This window comes from Petromyzon marinus, chromosome 39 (assembly GCF_048934315.1).
Source record: "Petromyzon marinus isolate PM22_M1 ecotype Great Lakes invasive population chromosome 39, UKy_Petmar_22M1.pri1.0, whole genome shotgun sequence".
Classification (NCBI taxonomy): domain Eukaryota; kingdom Metazoa; phylum Chordata; class Hyperoartia; order Petromyzontiformes; family Petromyzontidae; genus Petromyzon; species Petromyzon marinus.
The window spans coordinates 11,532,933-11,545,343 of NC_133705.1; the positions used below are offsets into that span (position 1 = coordinate 11,532,933).

General features: G+C 44.6%; 1 long non-coding RNA gene across 1 annotated transcript; it reads right to left on the reverse strand.

The window, feature by feature from the left end:
- Positions 1-3,894: 3,894 nt before the first annotated feature.
- Positions 3,895-6,495, reverse strand: LOC142930482 (uncharacterized). Its single transcript, XR_012946407.1, has 2 exons — positions 6,322-6,495; positions 3,895-4,715 (listed from the first exon to the last, which is right to left on the reverse strand). It is a non-coding gene; the product is annotated as an uncharacterized LOC142930482 (long non-coding RNA).
- Between the last annotated feature and the right edge of the window lie 5,916 nt (positions 6,496-12,411).

A 12,411-nucleotide genomic window follows, 5' to 3' on the forward strand; every position in this document is an offset into this window, starting at 1 on the left:
GGCGTGATCGACGGGCAGCCACGAGGCTGTCGGTTGGGGCAATTAAACACAGGAATGAGATAATAGACAAATAGGGGAGAAATAGCAGTTGGAGTTCTGTTAAGCCTGGAGAGGAGAGGGAGTGGCTGCGTAGTCAAACTTAGACGTTACACCAGTGCTGCGGGGATTATTACATTAAGTGAAGCGATTTGAAGACAGTTTTAAATTAATTTTGCTTAGAGACAAGGACGGTGTCATTTGCAAGAGTAACTTAAGTCACCAAATTTACAAATACAAGAACATAAAGTACAACAATCATCTCGATTGAATATATCGTGAGACAAAGCATGCAAAAGGGCACAATCATAGATCAATATAAACTAAAATACATTTCCTGCAACGAATGTTATCTTGAGATAAATTACTTTTAAAAACAATTCATTATTAACATTCGTTCAATTACAGACATAAAATGAATAGAGGGTGCTTGTTGCACAGACAACGAGAATCACATTCCCACGGGGCACCATGTGACCTCAGTGCGCTGTGACATTTCTGTGACGTCACCATTATATCACGAATACATAGACCGTGTGACTCCAGTGCAATGACGTCACTGTGACGTCACCATTATATCACGATTACATACACAACCATGTGACTCCAGTGCAATGACATCACTGTGATGTCACATCCGCCCACAAATTCAGTTGCTCATCTGGCACCGTGAGGGTCAGACGTGTTCTGGGTTTTATGTTGCAAATTTTTCAAAAAATCAAATCCAGCCATCATCATCTTGAGGACACGTTTTTGGATGCATTTTTATACTCTGCAACCACATCGCCACAATGTCGAAGGCCAAGAAAAAGGGCTTCATTAAACATCTCAAGAACATCTTCTGTTGCTTCTGCAGTGTTTCAGATGATGAGGTTTATGAGCCAAGCAGCTGTGTTCAGAACTCTGCAGCAAGCCATGAGACGAGCCCAGTGGCTAGTCATGAGAAGACCGAGGTGGCAAGTCTTGAGGCGAGGCCAGTGACTAACAATGAGATGGGCCTGGAGACAAGCCGCGAGGTGGACACAGTGGATAACCGTGAGATGAGCCTGGTAGCTAGCCATGAGATAGGCCCAGAGGCAAGCTGCAAGTTGGACCCAGTGGATAACTATGAGATGAGCCCGGTGGCTAGCCATGAGAAGACTGAGGTGGCAAGTCATGAGGCAAGCCTGGTAGATAAACATGAGATGGGCCTAGAAGCAGGCCACAAGGTGGACCCAGAAGATAATTGTGAGATTACCTTCGTGGCTAGCAATGAGATGAGCCTGGTGGCTAGCCTTGAGACGAGCCCGGTGCCTAGCCAAGAGGCAATTCAGATGGGTAGCTATGGGCCCAACCCAATAGCGGACAGCGGTTCAAAACGGGTGGCAGACCATGGGCCAAGCCCGGTGGTAGATCGGGAGCCGAGCCAAGATGAAGGGGACAAAGCGAGTCCAATTGCAAGCCACCAAGATATTCGTGCTGCTAGCAACAAGGCTGCTGAATGGAAGGGATGCCAGGTTACAAGCCACCAGGGCAGTCCAGGTTGCGGGAGTGCTCAGTCTGCTGGTCAAGGGCAAGGCGAGGCAGCAAATTGCGGGTTAGGCCAGGCAGCCGCTCAAGTGAGGAGACCAAGACGCCGGGGTGGCCAAGCTGCCCGAAGGAGGGGCAGCCAGCATACCGCTCATGGGAGGATGCCGGATGACAGACAGAAGGACGCCATTCCATCGACAGCGTCTGCCATCATCAGGCCCACCTCCCAGAAGCTAGCTGCCCATCCTGTGCCAGAAAAGATTGCCGTGGAAGGTAAGCTTGTACCAAAGTGACTCTGTAACCACTAGCTTGACTTTGGAATTCGCCCTCATGGTATCTTCTCCCAAGTTCTTATAACCTTGCTTAATCCCAAAAAGGTGTTAACGCTTATCTACTATAACTTCCCTGCTGGGTAATTGACGTGTTTGGCATTTGGGACTGCGTTCAGAAACAGTGGATAAAAACACGTCAATGTAGTGCAACTGCAATCTCATAAGCAACTCTGCAGTAGGGATTAGTTCCAGATAAAACGTTTGTCAGATATTTGCACAATGTACTGTGTTATATACTTACGTATAATCGGGATGGCAAAAGTGACACGAAGCCATGAGACACAATTTATGGAGGAAAATCAACGTGATATCCAGGATCCATCGATGCCCGTCGATAACCGTTCATTTCGTGGCAAAATTTGCATAGTCAAAATATTGAACAAGGACCAGGTTTATGCCCTATCCGTTGAATATTGTTACCCTGACCACGTTAACAGAAATTACGTCAAGAAACAGCTCACTGCAAGGTCACCTAGAGTTGAAAAATACATGGTTGTGAAAGGGTTAATAAAGAGCACCGCTAAAACAATATCACAAGTTCTGGCTTCACCACGCAACTTTCGAGCCAGTCTCCAGAGTGCCTCGAGTGTAAAGAGAAAATTTCCTGTATGTTTTGTGCGCAGATAACAACGATAATGGAGCTCCACGACTCGCGCCAGAATCGGGGGAAAACCTGAGCCTCACGTGGCAGTGGAACGCATGCGAGGGTGCTGGCCTTGACAACATGGGGAACACCTGTTTCCTCAATGCCACCCTGCAGTGCCTCACTTACACCGCACCACTGGCAAACTACCTGATCTCCAGGCACCACTCAGGAAGATGTGAGTTCCCAGAACACTTTGAAATACCAAGCTGAAAATAATTGTGTTCTGTGAAGATGTCCTTGCTGTGTGCTGCACCTACAGCTGAGCTGTTTGATCGGTGTTGTACTGATAGCATGTGCCACCTCTGCCTCATTTCACAGGTACATATAATGGATTTTGCATGATGTGCATAATGGAAAGGCACACCATTGCAACATTCAGCTCCAAGGGCAAGGTCATCAAGCCCTTGGAAATCGTCCAAAACCTCAAACGTGAGTTCTGTTCAGTACAACACAATTGTGCACATTGAATTTAGAACATATTCATTGGGTGGCAGAGTGGCGCATTGGTAAAACGTTTCCCTTGTAACCTTGTGTTCAAACCGCTTATGACCTCCATCCATTTACCCACAGGGATCGCCAAACACCTGCAGTTTGGCAAACAGGAGGACGTGCATGAGTTCTTCTGCTACATCGTAGAAGCTCTGCATCTCTCCTGCCCAATCAACCACCACAAGTAAGTAGTGCACGTCCTAGGCCACTGGTTCCCAACCTGTTACCAAAAATTCACAACAAAGTTTATAGAATATTATTTAAATAAGCGCTTGGCTGCAAAGTAACGTAGGGTCGAAACAAAAAGGAGTATAACTCTCCCATGAGCGCACTTGGTAAAGATGATGCATCTGGAAGCCACCGAATGTGTGATGTCATTCATTTCCACGTGCAGGCCAGAAGAACATGTGGAGAAGACCTCGGTGATTCACCAGATCTTCACAGGGCAGCTAAAATCGACAGGTGTGTGCCAGCTCCATGTGCAAAATCATCGCTGCAAGTAGCAATCACACCGAGTATGACGACGCATGCTGCACAGTGCAGATGAACCCTGCACTCATACGCATGTACCCAGCAGGACATAAGCAAAACACACAAATACAGAGATCTCCCTGAAGCCTTAACAGAATGCTGGAGCAATTGCTATTAGCAAGTACCTATGTAGGCCAACAGGGCACATGACAAGGTGGTGTGGCTAGCACCATGCCCGGCCACCTTCGGGTGGCTAGCACCAGTGCTGATGTTACACAATGCACCAGATACTAATTTGAGGCTGAATCGACCGTGAGCGAGGATCGAACTCAGTTCACCAGTGCGCTAACCGCTATATTTCCACTCCCCGCACAATAGAAAAATGCACAAGCACACAGACACAACAACCCATTTGATCAGATACAAACACATTTTATTCGATTCTGCTAATCAGAATGCTAACTTCCTCTAATTGCACGTGTGGATGTGTGCGCGTGCGTTTACTTGTGTTCCACAGTGGAGTGCACGCAGTGTTCCTGCACCTCGGACAGATTCGAAAACTGCCTGGACATCAGTCTTCACATCAACGTGAGAATCGAGGAATTCTTGATTTAATTAAATGGTATCTTTGCTCGTGACGAGTTTCGAATTTAAACGTTGGGATGAATATTTTCTCATTTTCAAGCAACACTTTTGATCTTTTTCGGATCGTGTACATTACACTAGTCGCGTCACTCAAACACATTAAGTTTGCCCATCGTCTGGAATGCTGCACATTGGATGAATCTGAAAATTGGGAGCACGTCCTTAATTACTGTCAACTAATGATAATGCCCTCTTATGTCACACAACAGCCAGTACAACATAAGGACTCACTGTTTTAACGGCTGCAAAATGTTTCCAGTGTTCTTTTCAAGCACTCATTTGCCTTCACATCGTTCTAATTGACAGAATTCGCCAGATCTGCTGACTGCTTTTGCAGATTTCACCAAGACAGAGACACTGGACGAATACACTTGCCAAAGGTGAGTATGGCACGACGTCAATGTCACGCGAGTCTGTCTACTTTGTCACGCCAACATATTTGTACAGTTATTCACTGGGCATCTCGGTCATTAAACTGACGCTGCTGCTTTTTGGTGCGCAGGTGCTGTTGCAAGGTGAAGGCCACGAAGAGGATGAGCCTTCACCATCTCCCGAACGTCTTGGCCCTCTCCATCAAGAGATATGACCTGTTTGGAAACAAGATCAATCGGGTAATGTTTGGTTAATATACAAGTTTTTTTTACATTTCTCCTAAAATGTGGCTGCATTTTCTCCAATTTCTCATTGCATGTTTTTGTGCTGCTTCCTTTTTGAGTAATTTCTGTGATTTATTTCGCGTTATTTCTTTTGCCACGGTTTTAACCGAGATCACTCGTACAAATGTGACTTTTCATGTTCTCTCGAGCGCCCACCTGGTTAATCTACCTAAACTGGGCTCTATGGCGGTGAAATCTTAACCCCCTCCCCAAGCATACAGGTCGTGGGTTTGATCCCGATCCTAATGCCTGTATATTTGGAGTTTGCACGTTCTCCCTGTATTCACGTGGGTTTTTCTCCGGGTCCTCCAGTTGCTTCTAGAATATTTGGCTGCTAAAACTATTCACAGTGAAAAGCCACTTTGTTGAGCTATCATTTGTGGCTAGATCGCTTCTGAGAAAGAGCTATATAGTTCAGTCAGCATTACCTGGTAAAGTCAAAAAATAGAACAAAAATTATAATCAATAACTCGACCCTGCATCATTCTTCCCCTCTTCCCTGCCTAACACCATCTCTGTTTCTGCATCACTGCCTCCTTCCGCACCACTGCAGCATTGCCCGTACCCAGAGCACCTGGACGTGCGGCCATTCATGTCGCAGCAGGAGGACGCAGACCCTGTTGTGTACAGGTTATACTCAGTCCTTGTGCACTCCGGGAAATGCAGCACAGAGGGACATTACTACTGTTACAACAAGGTGATGTACTGCATTCATTATCACACAATCACACGCCAATCATTCGTACGCGTAGATCCTTTAAATAATTCGATTCAGTGAATAAAATCAAAACGATTCCTGCTCCTATGAGCCATGAGGTGGTGCTCATCTCCCATTTATAGGCCTCAGCCAGTGGTGAAAATTGTCCTTTGCTGTGACTGAGGGAGAGCGTATGCATAGAACAACCACTGGTGACTTCACCAAAAATGTGTAGTTACTTTATTGACCCTGGATAGATGATGGACCAAGTGAAGTCCCAACCAGGATTTGAACTTTCAAATGTAATTAATTATTTTTATGGATTATCGGTTCGATTACTCAACTTATAGGACAACACAATAATAGGTGGAATAAGAGGGTCACCTCTGTTCCTCATGTGTCATTTTACTAATATATGGGGAGTTTAGGTGCAATTGGATAATCGTCGTAATTAATCTTCGATGTTGTTTGCATACAGATCTGCGATGGGAGATGGTTCCGGATGGACGACGACTTGGTGACGCCGGTCGACACCAGGGTGGTCATGGAGAAACAGGCATACATCCTCTTCTACGTCAGGTGAGTAACCCACGAGTTGTATTTGTGGGTATGCACACAAGTGTGGTCAATGTGGAAGAGTAGACCAAATATCATCCAGAGTTTGTCTACTCGAGGATCCTCTGCCAGCAGTGGCATGAGCAAGAAATTTGAGCCACGCCGTTATCATTATAACTTTAACCTAAGTTGGGCAGGTTGCCTTCCACCTTTGCTGTTAAGGCTCGATCTCTGTTGAGCTCACGGGAAGTTCACCAGGTTGCCCTTTGGGCCAATGAAACTCACGTAGCGGTCGTTCCATGTGCTGTGTGCAGGTCTCCAGAGATGAAGGCCATACCCGTGTGCAGTCAAATCAACGGCGGACATGGGAAATGGCATCAAAAGAGGCGGCAGCGACGACCCCCGACCCCGGCGATCAACCGTCATCACTGATGGATGATATCACAAGGGACGTGGTCAAGTTGCTGCCCCTGCCACCACCGCTGCCACCACTGCAAGGGCGATGCACACCGGGTCCTGATGAATACCGCTGATACAACACAGCCCAGCAGCGCCAGCACCACATCCACAAAGAAGATTATTACCATTGTAAATGTGTACATTTTATAATTTTGTGAATACAATACGTACTTTAAAATAAAAAAAAGTTTGAATCAATTTCTTATTCTTGGGAATGATTCTGTATGTAGTTCGTAAGGCCATGTCCAGATCTAATAGCCAAGGGACATCCATACAGCAACGTGAACCTATGAAATGACTTAAATTTCGATTTAAAGCTTTCGTGACTGCAATGATTCATCTTCTTTGGTTCTTTCGGTAAAGTCACGTAAAATGAGAATAAAATAATAAATTGATCAAATAAAATAACACAATAATATTCTCACGACGTTTCGGCCACAACAACGATGGCAGCTATACAAAAATAAAAAGAGATCCCACCAACAGCCTGGTCACCAAATCGAACAAAATCATCTCTGATTCAACAGCATTAATTGATGAGATCAAACAGTTCTCGTTGAAACCCTCTGCTGCCAGACCACCAAGATTATATGGCCTTCCAAAGATACACAAAGAAGATACACCCCTTCGTCCCATCGTCTCTACTATCAACTCCCCCACCTACAAACTGGCACGTTTTCTTGCTGATATACTGCGACCTTTCACTGGAAAAAACACCTCTGCGGTACTAAATCCTACTCACCTGGTATCGACAATCAAAGGCATTTCCCTGTCCCCAGACGACCTGCTTGTCAGTTTTGATGTGGTGTCCTTGTTCACCAAAGTCCCGGTACCTGACACCATCGCTATCATTGAAGACCTGGTTCATCAAGGACTGCATACTGATGTACCCCCCCTGGTGAGACATTGCTTAACCAACACATACTTCACCTGGAATGGAACTTTCTACAAACAAACTGAGGGCACCCCAATGGGCTCCCCCCTATCTCCAGTTGTAGCCAACGTATTCATGGAAAAATTTGAAACTGACGCCATCCAGACTGCCACTCTACGCCCGACCTTATGGAAGAGGTACGTTGATGACACCTTTGTCATCTGGCCACATGGCCAGCCTGCTCTAGACCAATTCCGCGACCACATCAATTCCATACACCCAGCCATCAGATTTACCATGGAGGTCAAAAAAGATGGCAAACTACCCTTTTTGGATGTCTTAATTAAAAGGAGACATGATGGTTCAATGAGCCACTCTGTCTACAGGAAAGCTACCCATACAGATGCTTACTTGAAACCGGATTCCCACCACCATCTATCCCAGAAGAACTCCCTCATCAAGACTCTATACCATAGAGCCCAATGCATTTCCGACCAGGAACACATTTCCAGTGAACTCAAGCACGTACACCAGGCTCTCAGGGCTAATGGTTACTCCGACTACACAATCCGCAAAGCCATCACTCCAGTCATGAAGAAGGATCCTCTTGTGGAGCCACTCAAAACCATCACCTTACCCTACATTGCAGGGGTCACTAAAAATATCTCCAAGATCCTGAATAAACACAAGATCCAGGTCCGATTCAACACAGTACATAAAATCCGTGATTTAGTTCCATCTGTAAAAGATGCTGTTCCAGACATACAGTACCCGGGCGTTTACAAACTAAAGTGCCTCTGTGGTAGTAGCTACATTGGAGAAACCAAACGACATATCTCGGACCGCATCCGCGAACATAAAGCAGACTTGAAACACGGTAGGACGAACTCCTCTGCCGTGGCAGATCACTGTTATAATTCTGTGGGCTCACATGACATTGACTTCTCCAAGACGGAGGTTCTTTGCAAACCAACCGGCTACCATGAGAGATTCGTTCATGAGGCCATTCACATATACAAACACAGAGGCAATTTCAACCGAGAAGATGGATTCTGGCTTAGTAACCATTGGAAAGATGTTTTAAATCATTTCTGTTCTTAATTAATTGTATTTTACGATGACCTTCAGACCGCAGCTCTTTCGCCACCATTGACTCTTAATACCTCTCACACCACGGTTAATGGTATGGTTTACAACATGGAGTATGATAGCGCCTCGCAGCTGTCTCTCTCCCCCTCCTCTGTTCCGACCATGGATGAACTCGTCCGTCTGAACGGGGCCCGTAGCTATACGTGGTGCTAAAGTTGAGGGTAAGAATCCACCCATTTTTTCGCCATATAGCATTGTGATATATAACGACTTATTGTTGGTAGCTTAGCTGATTGGAGAATATAGAGTTTATTGATAACATTAAGGTAATTTATATTTTAGTTTTTTTTTATTGGTTGACTATATAGTACTGTGAATAGCTCAGATGTGTAGGCCTTGACTTCAACATAGTCATTTCTGTGACCAGTCACTAGCTAATCACTCAGTTATTTCAATGCTAAATTCGCCTAGTTATTTCAATGCTAAATTCTCCTGTTTGATTTGTACTAAGTGCCTCGGTGAATGTGTATGCTCTGACTTTAACGTAGCTATTTCTGTGACCAGTTACAAGCTAATCACTCAGCTATTTCAATGCTAAATTCTATGCTAATTCCTTTGTCAAGGGGTGCCTCTGCGGATATGTATGCTTTAACTTAGCTATTTCAATGCTAAATGCTATGCTAATTCCTTTATCAAGGGGTGCCTCTGCGGATGTGTATGCTTTAACTTTTAACATAGCTATTTCTGTGACCAGTCACAAGCTAATCACTCAGCCATTTCAATGCTAAATTATATGCTAATTCCTTTGTCAAGGCGCTTTGTTTGCTCTCACACAGCTTAAAGGTCGTGATCTGAACGTGGCTCTTTCACTCCAGCGCTGTCCTACCAGACAGTCTCGTCCCTTCATCTTTTGAAGGCCGCTTGTGTTGTGGCCGAAACGTCGTGAGAATATTATTGTGTTATTTTATTTTATCAATTTATTATTTTATTCTCATTCTACGTGACTTTATGAATGACTACTGCATTATTTCTGTGTTTAATAAAGTAGTGAATTTTGATGGCTGTTTTGCCATGCAGTTCAGATACCCACTTAATCCACGAGATGGCATCACTTCAGTGGTTGCAAATTCCAAATGTAGGGGCAAAAACAGTGAATTATTTGATAAACATTTGAAATGAGAGGTGTTGTATGCATGTTGAATTTATTTCGCACCATATGTAGCCGAGTGTATCAAGTAACACACTCATTAGGCGTATTTATCCGAAAGTGTGATTAAACATGCTACCTTACATTGTACCAATTACTGCTCTGGCCCATGGACTAAATAGCTCGATTACAACCGCTACATTTGAATGCATTAATTCCGCACGTAAATATACAATGACCAACGGTGTGTGGCTGCAATACCACAAGAGCTCCATGATAGAGTCAATGAAGCCTACAATCTCAATTTAATTGCCAGCTATGGGGAGCATCACTGGCTCGTGATACCTGAACCGATCCTACCACCCTGCACTCACCAGCGTGATGAAGTATGGCTCAACTCCTAGGAAATGTGTTTTTCGCCACACACTACACTATACATCACACCACATACGCTACACTTGACACCACACTACACTTTCCATCACATTTAATTTATTATACACGCTTTATGCAACACCACCTAAACAACACACAGTACAAAATATACACTGTACAACACACTATTCATATTCTAGATTTTAAGCTTTCGTGACTGCAAGGATCCATACTCTTTGGTTCTATTCGGTAAAGTCACGTAGGTAAAAAATAAAATAACAAAAATCACGACGTTTCAGCCACAACACAAGTGGCCTTCATCAGGTGAAGGGACCGTGCTGTCATGAGGACAGCGTTGGAGTGAAAACAGCCAAGCCCAGGTCGCATCCTTTATGCTGTGTGGGAGGAAGCAAAACGCTTTGACAAAGCAATTAGCATAAACATGAGCATGATGTACGTAGGAGGTGCATGGGCCATGATGGACCAGGAACGGGTGGGGACCATGACGGACCAGCAGCGGGGGGGGGGGGGGGGGAGTAGAGTGAGTGGAGTGAGTGAGTGGAGTGAGTGGAGTGAGTGAGTGGAGTGAGTGAGTGGAGTGAGTGAGTGGAGTGAGTGAGTGGAGTGATTGGAGTGAGTGAGTGGTGTGAGTGAGTGAGTGGAGTGAGTGGAGAGAAATAAGCAGCTGTGAAAGTTTGGGATACCAATACTTGAAAAAATTTACTGTACCATTGAAAATTAGTTTAATGTTTGGTTTCATTTAGAACATCTTTCCAATGATTACTTAATTTGAAACCATCCTCTCGGTTGAAATTGTGTCCGTGTTTGTAAATCTGAATTGCCTCGTGGACAAATCTCTGATAAAAACCCGTGGGTTTGCAGAGAACCTTGGTATCGGAGAAAACTATATCGTGATCACCCACAGCGTTGTAACAGTGGTCAGCTACGGCAGAAGAATTCGTTCTGCCGTGTTTCAAATCTAATTTGTGCTCGCGAATTCGGTCAGAGACATGTTGCTTCGTCTCCCCGATATAGCAATCACCACAAGTGCAGCTCAATTTGTAAACCCCGGGGTACTGAAAGTTAGGAGCGACATCCTTCACGGATGGGATCAGGTCACGGATTCTGTGTACTGTATTGAACCGGACCAGGATCTTGTGTTTGTTTAGAATTTTGTAGATCTTTTTAGTAACGCCTGTTATATATGGTTCTGTGATGGGTTTGACCGGAGTATCAAGTGGTTGTTTCTGTATGGAGGGAGAAACAGCTTGGCGGATGGTACGGTCAGAGTATCCGTTTCTCTTGAGGGCCAGGTGTACATGTTTTATTTCACTGGTCAGGTGGTATTGGTCCGAAATGCAATGTGCCCTGTGGTATAACGTTTTGATGAGAGAATTATTTTGAGCTGGGTGGTGGTGGGAATCAGGTTTCAAGTAGGAATCTGTGTGGGTGGGTTTCCTGTAGACAGAATGCCCCAGTGAGCCATCAGGTCTCCTCTCAAACAGAACATCCAAGAAATGTAGCTTGCCATCTTTCTACACTTCCATGGTGAACTTGATGGTGGGATGTCTAGAATTGATGTGGTATAGGAAAAGGTTGAAAGCTGGGAGGCCATGTGGCCAAATGCCTAAAGTGTCATCCACATATCTCTTCCACAGGGAAGGTCTGAGGGTGGAAGTCTGGATGGCGTCTGATTCAAATTTCTACATCAAAACATTGGCTATCACTGGTGATAAGGGAGAACCCATGGGGGTACCCTCATTTTGTTTGTAGAAGGTGCCATTCCAAGTAAAGTAGGTATTGGTGAGGCAGTGTCTAATCAGTGCAGGTGTATCGGGCCTAGTCCATGTTGTACCAAATTTTCAATTATTTCAATGGTATCAGGTGCCGGGTCCTTGGTAACAGGGAGACCACATCGAAGCTGACAAGGATATCGTCAGGGGACAGTACAACGTAGATGATATCATCTCTCAGGTCGATGTGGCCCTGAAAGGCATAGGACACATCCAAGCAGACGTTACGAGAGCTGAAATAGCCACTATTGTTAAGAATGCTAAGAAACCCATTGACAACATCAGCAAAAATGAACGCTCTGAACTCGCGAATTTAAAAAACAGAAGTGATATATAGGAATAGGTTTTACCCTTTTAACTGGCACAAAAACTGACACCTTTATTCAAGGCATCATGTTTGCAATAACCACAACACAAGCAGTCAAATATTTGCATTTTGGTTATTGCAAACATGATGCCTTGAATAAAGGTGTCAGTTTTTGTGCCAGTTAAAAGGGTAAAACCTATTCCTATATCTTGTTACTGGCAAAGGAGGTCTCATAATGTATAAGTGATATAGTCATCCTCTCAGCCGACAAAGGCAACGCTACTGTAATAATGGATAAAGATTCGTACAACAACAAAATCCAGAACCTACT